At 33.4% G+C, this 7,533-nt stretch overlaps 1 non-coding gene across 1 annotated transcript; it reads right to left on the bottom strand.

Moving 5' to 3' along the window:
- Positions 1 to 7,180: 7,180 nt before the first annotated feature.
- LOC118144570 (U6 spliceosomal RNA) lies at positions 7,181 to 7,287 on the bottom strand. The gene has a single exon (XR_004729338.1). It is a non-coding gene; the product is annotated as a U6 spliceosomal RNA (small nuclear RNA).
- Positions 7,288 to 7,533: the final 246 nt, after the last annotated feature.

Genomic DNA, 7,533 nt, shown 5'->3' with positions numbered 1-7,533 from the left:
CTTCAATATGAGTTAGGCTTATTCAACTTAATCATAACATAGCAGTTTAATTTATTTGCAACTGCTATATATTAAATGTCAGGTGTGAATGACATTGTAGAGTGTAGAATATTTTGCAAAGGTTGATAGGTCCTTGTGCCTGGTCAGCCTGATTCCTGAATACCTAACCAAACTTACAAAGAGTCAAGACTATGCCCAATTAACCCATTTAAACTTGGGCTCATTTTCTTTCTGGGGCACCCTGATTCCACTTCCATAAAATGAGAAGCACAGGCATATGCCCAGTTCTACAACTGCTGCCACTGGTTTTCTGATCAGATAGGCCAGGATCCACTCTTCATAGGGACTTACTAGATGACCCAACACAGTGCCTCCTCTTTGCTACTAGTGGCATGGCCAGCCCTACCTGGAGGGGAGATGCCAGGGCAAGCATTTCTTTCCTTTCTTTCTCAATGGACCTGGTGATGATAGGTGTTGGCATCAGAGAACTGTGTTTTTTGTATAAATACCAACTGTGTTGCCTCTGGTAGGCAGGTTTACATACTCTGGCTAAGAGTGTTCTCTGGCGCTGGGCCACCTGGGCTCATAATCTTAATTTCGGTGCATATGAGTGTTACAACTGTGAGCAAATTGCTTAACCTAACAGCCAAACTTGCCTCAATTTCCTCATTCTCACAAGAGAGATCTTGATAATGGTATGTACATAATAAGATTACTCTGAGGATTAAACAAGATAAAACATATAAAGAATATAGAACAATGACTGTTGTGTAACAAGTACTTAATAAAAATCAATGTTACATGAATTTTAGAAGAAGAAGCCATTCTTAGTTTTACCTTCAAAAATATAAATCTCAAATCAATCTTATGTGTCTTAGTTCTATACTCATGCACACATTAATTTATTTAGCAAACATTGCATTCTGCTTAGTACTGGGATAAGAGAAGATCAGACACAATAAAACAGTGAGATTATGCATGTAAAGAATTTAATATGGTGCTTATGCTAGATGAATGACATAATTATAAAATATAAATAATATATAAGTATGTTACAAATAGTCATGATTAGAGACACTGTGAATTAAAAATTAAAAATTGTTCATCTAAGGCAAAACTAATTTCAGAATAAACTTGGACCTGGAGGTGTAGGTTCAATATTACTAAGAAACTTTGCATCTTAGTGAGTATTGTCTAGCTCAACTATTAAGATACAATGTACATTTTAATTAAATTGCAGAATTTCAGACCCGACGAAAACTTGTATATTTGAGAAAGAAATATGGTGTTTCATTAAAAACATATATTTATTTGCTGTTACTTGCAATGCTTGGGTTGTAAGCCATTTTTGCAAGTAAACCTTGGGGTTGTAAGGAGGAAGGGAAAGGAAGCAAGTCCTCTGAGGGGAATATTCCACAGATGATTGATGTACTCTTTAAAATGAATGTTAATAGAAAATAAAAAGTCAGAATGGTATCGCAGAAGACAGCAGACATGATAAAGAGTACCCAATATATTACTATCTGGTATTCTTTAAGGGAATGGAAATTTACATGGCAGAAGAAGAAAAATTTATCTGAATTCAGCCTCTGTATGAATTCAACCAAAAGCTACAAATGTTTATTTTTCCTTAAGACAGTAAAAAAAAAAAAAAAATGATTATCTAATCAAATAGGAAGCTACATAATTGCTTTGGCAATGAAATTTAAGGGTGAGTTTAGGTTCGTCAAAGCAAATCAAATAGAAATTTCTAAAACGTGATATATACATAAGGCGAAATTTCTAGAAGAATAGCTTAGACAGATGTCAGTGGATTTGTTTACAGATGCTCTCTTTCCGTCACACACTCCATCAGAGTTATTGCCAAATTTTATATTTGATTCTTGTGTTTATTGTAGTTGGTAGCATTAACTAGTAGCCAGAATCCCAGCGGGACCAAAATAAAGAAGGATGCAAAATTGGTTATCTTTATATTGATGTGGATGTTGTCTCTAACATTGTCTCTAAAGTTGCATGAGCTAATAGGGCTTCTAAAGTGCTTTGCCTCTGATCTTTCAACATGTCCTACCCATTGTTTTGATTGATGTTTTTGTTGAAGAGAACAGGGTCTTCTGCCAAATTAAGCAACACCCTCCTTTCCCCACAGGCACTTGGAATGAGTCTCATGATAATTCCCAGAATCCTTTTACTTTAAAACATTTTGATTCAAAAATTCAGATTTCTTCTTTATTATTCTTTATCCACTTTCCAAGTTTGCATTATACAGGAAAAATTTACAAATGTTTAATTATCTTTCTTCATAATTTAATATTTTACACTGCTGTCATCTTTGCCTATAGCTATAATTGTTAAAACACAGCACCTTCCAAACATAATTATTTATGTATTAATAACTTATTGTCAAATTATAATATTTATTACTTATGAGTAGACACATCATGCTTAAATATTTACATACATAAAGCCTGATTGTATCATTGTAACAGCTCCTGAAAGTTAGTTAGCAGGAGAGAGATGAGACTCAAATATATTTCCAAGAGACTCTAATGCCGATGTGTTTCACAACATTATGGTCACTGCAATCAACTTCTTTCCATTCCAACTAAGAGAAAGGTATTTGCCAAACCTAAATCTGTCAGAGTTTAGCAACAATTGATTGCTGGTGATGCTACTTCTGGAGCCAAATAGTTATCAAATGACATTCCAGGTCACAAGTGATTTCACTTTCAGATTTTCATTGCATGAAACATTTTTCTATTTTTCATTGAAACAATGTTTTGGGATCCTGAAGATGGACAAACCAGAGAAAGAACTTAAGGGAAGACTTCGTAAAACATTACAGTTTCACTAGGCACAGTGAATAAAGAAAACTGAAATTTAATTCTTGCTGTCAGCTTCTCTGGCTAACACATATGCTGTAAAATACATGTAGTTTATAACTTCTCTGTTCATTTACTTCTTTATCTAATACTTACATTTGATTTCCTACTGTTGTTTGGCACTGCTAAAGCCTGAGACACCACAGTGAGCAAGATGCTCAAAGTTTATGCAAAAGAACTTCCCAAGACTTGAGTTTCAAATGCAGGCCTACCAAGATCCATCTTCACAAATTTAGATTCAGAAAAGGTGCAGAGGAACCCAAGCATCTTTATTTTCAATAAGCCCCTAAGGTTGTTGTAATGCAGATTGATTGGAACTATCCTCTGAGCAGCAATGATCTAATAGGAAATACAGACAAATAAGAAATTACAATCAAATGTAAGTTCCAAGGTAGGGGTAAGCATAGGGTACTATTGCATACATAAGAGCAGCTTCTAACATACATTTGAGTTAAGAGATGAAAAAAAATAGAGTTTTAAGTCTTACTATAGTATCTCAATTTTCCCCAAGGTTTTCTACTACAGCCACTGTTAAGACATATTTCACATATATATATATATATATATATATATATATATATATATATATATGTGCGTGTGGGGGGCGTGGGTGGATGTGTATTCACACACACACACACAAAGTATATGAAAATACTAAAGAAAGGGAAAAACAATATATCAAGAAAATGGTAGATGAACAATTCAGTCTGGAGAAAAACGTATTTCAAGAAACAAGAGGAAATTGATGGGGATCAGTACTTTATGAGTAAGAACCAAAGTCAATAAAATGAGAGTTCAAATAATAGATACAAGATAACAGAATGAGACAAAAAAGAACATTGTAGATATTTTAGATGTAAGAAGCAAATTTAGAATCCAACCAATGCTATTATAGAAGGAACACTCAAATTAGAAATAGTGAAGCAAAATATATAGCTAAAAATACAACGATTGATGTGGAAGGAAGCTGTTAGTGAATGCGAATGTGACAAACGGTAAGATTAAAGAAACTGAAGAAAAAGTAATAAATGTGCAGGTCAGATAAAGAAGAACCAAAGCAATGATACAATGTCTGGGATGTAGAGAGCCCCACAAGTACCAGAGAAAATATTCAGATACAACACCAAAATATATCTCTGAGATGAGAAAAATTTGACTTTAAATAAAACCTATTGTGTTCCAGAAGAGGGGAAAATCAAGTTTTTAAACTTCACAGATACAGAAAGAACACCACAGCAAACACATACCAGAAAACTGCAAACGAAAATAAAGCAGAGAAATTAATAAGAATATCAGAAAAGTCTGATTTCAAGCAAAAAGAGTAAAGAAGATGAAGGGCATTTTGCAGTGATAAAAGGTATAATCTACAATGAAGATTAACTTAAGAATATTTATGGAATGACATCAAAACTTAAGTCAAAAACTGCCGGAAATAAGATAAATAGATATGCAAATAAAGTAGGCAAAATATAAGAAAAGACATAAAGGATCCATATAACAGTAAGAGAAATGGTATATATATGTATATTGACATGGATATATATATATATCCCTAATGAATGAATATTTAAGAAAATAAAGAAATTTCTTATCTGAAAGAAAATTTTAAGATAATCTTTTAAGATATCTGACTCCCTTTCAATCTACTTTATTTTATTCTAATTATTCTGCAATTTCTATTTTAATTTTAATTTTTATGGAGATGCTAGTAAATAATGTGGTAATATCAATTAACAAAAGTAGGGTAGTAATAGGGTAATATCAATTAGCAAAAATAAAACATTTGATAATATGAACTGCCAGCAAGAATATAGAGAATCAAGCCTATTCAGACACTGTTCACAGGATCTCTTTGGAAAGCAGTTTGAACCATCTATCAAAAACGCTCTGCTCTTTGGTCCAGTAATTCACGTTCCAGAAATCAATACTCTTGCAGGCATATCAGGACATTGTACAAGGGTGTTAACTATAAAATATCAGAAACATCTAAATGCCTATCAAAATAAAGCTGGCTAAAATTTGGAATAGATCCATACAAAGGAACTTAAAAAAATAATTAGGTGGAAAAAGCATTTATACATTATACTAACATTTCTTTATTATTGAAATGTCAGCATCCAGAGATCTTTATTCTTTTAATAGCTTTAGAATATTGCTTTGATGAATAATATTTTATTTATCCATCTATCTATACCTATCTATCATCTATCTATAGATACATGAATATATGTTGCTCTAGCTATGCTTATTATGTAAAATTTCAGAATGGGCAGAGGGAAACTCATTTTTCATATAGGTTGTGTAAAAAAGTTTACATGAGCTGTTTACATTTTTTAACTATATGAATATTTTAGTTGTGTAATAAGAAATAATGCACTCCCTTGTATGCAGTATGTTATGATGAACTTAAATAAATCTTCTTGGCTACAGATTTCACAGAAGCATCAAGTGCTTAATACTTGAGTGCACTGAAGAGTGGTATTAGCAACATACATAGGCAGAGCATTATTTGTAAATGTGGAAGGCAGCCAAGTCCAGAGTGGCCTTTTTTTAGGAGCCCCTTGAAGACTCCTCACCCTTCCTTAAGTATCAGGTGGATGGACAAAGAGTTCTTGATAACATTTATGTCTAGAACCCTGGACAAACATTATTCCGAATCAATGGCCCTTGGCCACTGTCACTGCAGACCACACATTACACTGTGGCAGCTCAACTAGAAACTTTGATGGTAGAAGTTTCCTCCATCTACTTCATCAAGTTGAACAAGTTATATTATTAACTGCATGCAATTTCTGATGCATCAACATGGGATGTACAGGGAAGTATCACAGAAAAGCAAAAACAAACGGGGAGATAAGTTTGTTCCTGTTTTGTGCACACCCTGCCCCATTACTCCATAACCAATAGGAATATGGAAAGACTCTTGAAAAGAGAGCAAATTTTTATGCCTTCTTTTCCATAACCCTTATATGAGAAGGAACAAAACCTGCTCTTAACACCCACCAGATCAGCAGTATGGGATCTGAACAAATAACGCTTTCTAAATTGGAATTTCAAATTGGAGCCTTGTAGAGCAGAAGTAAACAGATCCTAAGTACAAACTTCAGCAAGGGCAGTGGGTACACAGAAAAACAGATCAATTGTTTTAAAGATATCCACCTGTTGAAGCATGACACAGATTAAGATTGGGAAAAAAATCTTTGTGTCCTATTTTGAAATCATGTTTAATGCTTACTGTAAAGGTCACATGGCATTAAATTAATGCTTCAATATACAGAAAGTGCAAATGGCAATGGAATAATGAAAGCACTCTCAACAGAGAAGCATGCTTTTGAAAGAATTAGGTCATTGAAGGTTATTAAAGCTTGGACGGTGTAAGGTTGGAGTGGTGTCATGGTAAACATTGATCACATTTGTTTCCCAAACATATTTTGGAACCCACATCAAACATGAAACAATATGAATATGTCAAAAGACCAGCTAAGACCAGAAATAGGTAAAGTTAATGATTATGCAAATTTGAACTTTCACTTTCCAAAGGTTAAATATATATATAAAAAATCAGTACTTGTTTCTCTCTATCCTATTTTAGTCTCAGCTTCTGGGTAAGAATTCTTCACTATATTTTTATTTTTATTTGTTTATTTATTTATTTATTTATTTTTTGAGACGGAGTTTCGCTCTTGTCACCCAGGCTGGAGTGCAATGGCATGATCTCGGCTCACCCCAACCTCCGCCTCCTGGGCTCAAGCAATTCTCTTGCCTCAGCCTCCCGAGTAGCTGGGATTACAGGCATGCGCCACCATGCCCAGCTAATTTTTTGTATTTTAAGTAGAGACGGGGTTTCACCATGTTGACCAGGATGGTCTCGATCTCTTGACCTTGTGATCCACCCGCCTCAGCCTCCCAATATATTTGTATTTTTAAATCCATTACTCACATACCTAAAACTCATAATTAATTTTATTTTATGTTATTTTAACTTTTTTTGAGAAAAAGAAGTGTATAATTTGATATTTCATAACAAAATAAATATTTACAAAGTATCTTAGGAGACAATTTGAAAGGTTTTTTGCCATCTGAATTATCTTTTCCCCTCAGACTTATTGAAGCATAACTGACAGATAAAAATTGTATATATTTAATGTATACAAAATGATTTTTAATGAGTAGTAAAATGATTACCATAGTCAAGCTAATTGATATATTCATCACCTCACAAAGTTACCCTTTGTTGTGTGTAGTGAGAATATTTAAGATCTACTCTCTTAGTACTCCACTTATTATTATTATTATTATTTTAAAATATGGAATGCTTCACGAATTTGCGTGTCATCCTTGCATAGGGGCCATGCTAATCTTCTCTATATCGTTCCAATTTTAGTATATGTGCTGCCGAAGCGAGCACGCACTCCACTTATTTTTAAAATAACTTGATGGTCTGTAACAGAAAAAGTGACACCAGACTAGGTTCCAGGTTAGTTTTGTTTGAAAAACATCTAATTTCACATAATATATTTTACAAACATTGTTAACATCACAAAATAGTCATAGTCTTTTTTAGTGTTGGGTGCAGATGTGAAATACATAAAAAGTCTCAAATACATATGTACACTCTAGAGAAGATGAAAATGTCCTATATCTGTGCTAATAA

The sequence above is a fragment of the Callithrix jacchus genome, chromosome 9 (genome assembly GCF_049354715.1).
Source record: "Callithrix jacchus isolate 240 chromosome 9, calJac240_pri, whole genome shotgun sequence".
Taxonomy (NCBI): domain Eukaryota; kingdom Metazoa; phylum Chordata; class Mammalia; order Primates; family Cebidae; genus Callithrix; species Callithrix jacchus.
This window is presented reverse-complemented; position numbering and strand designations above follow the sequence as displayed.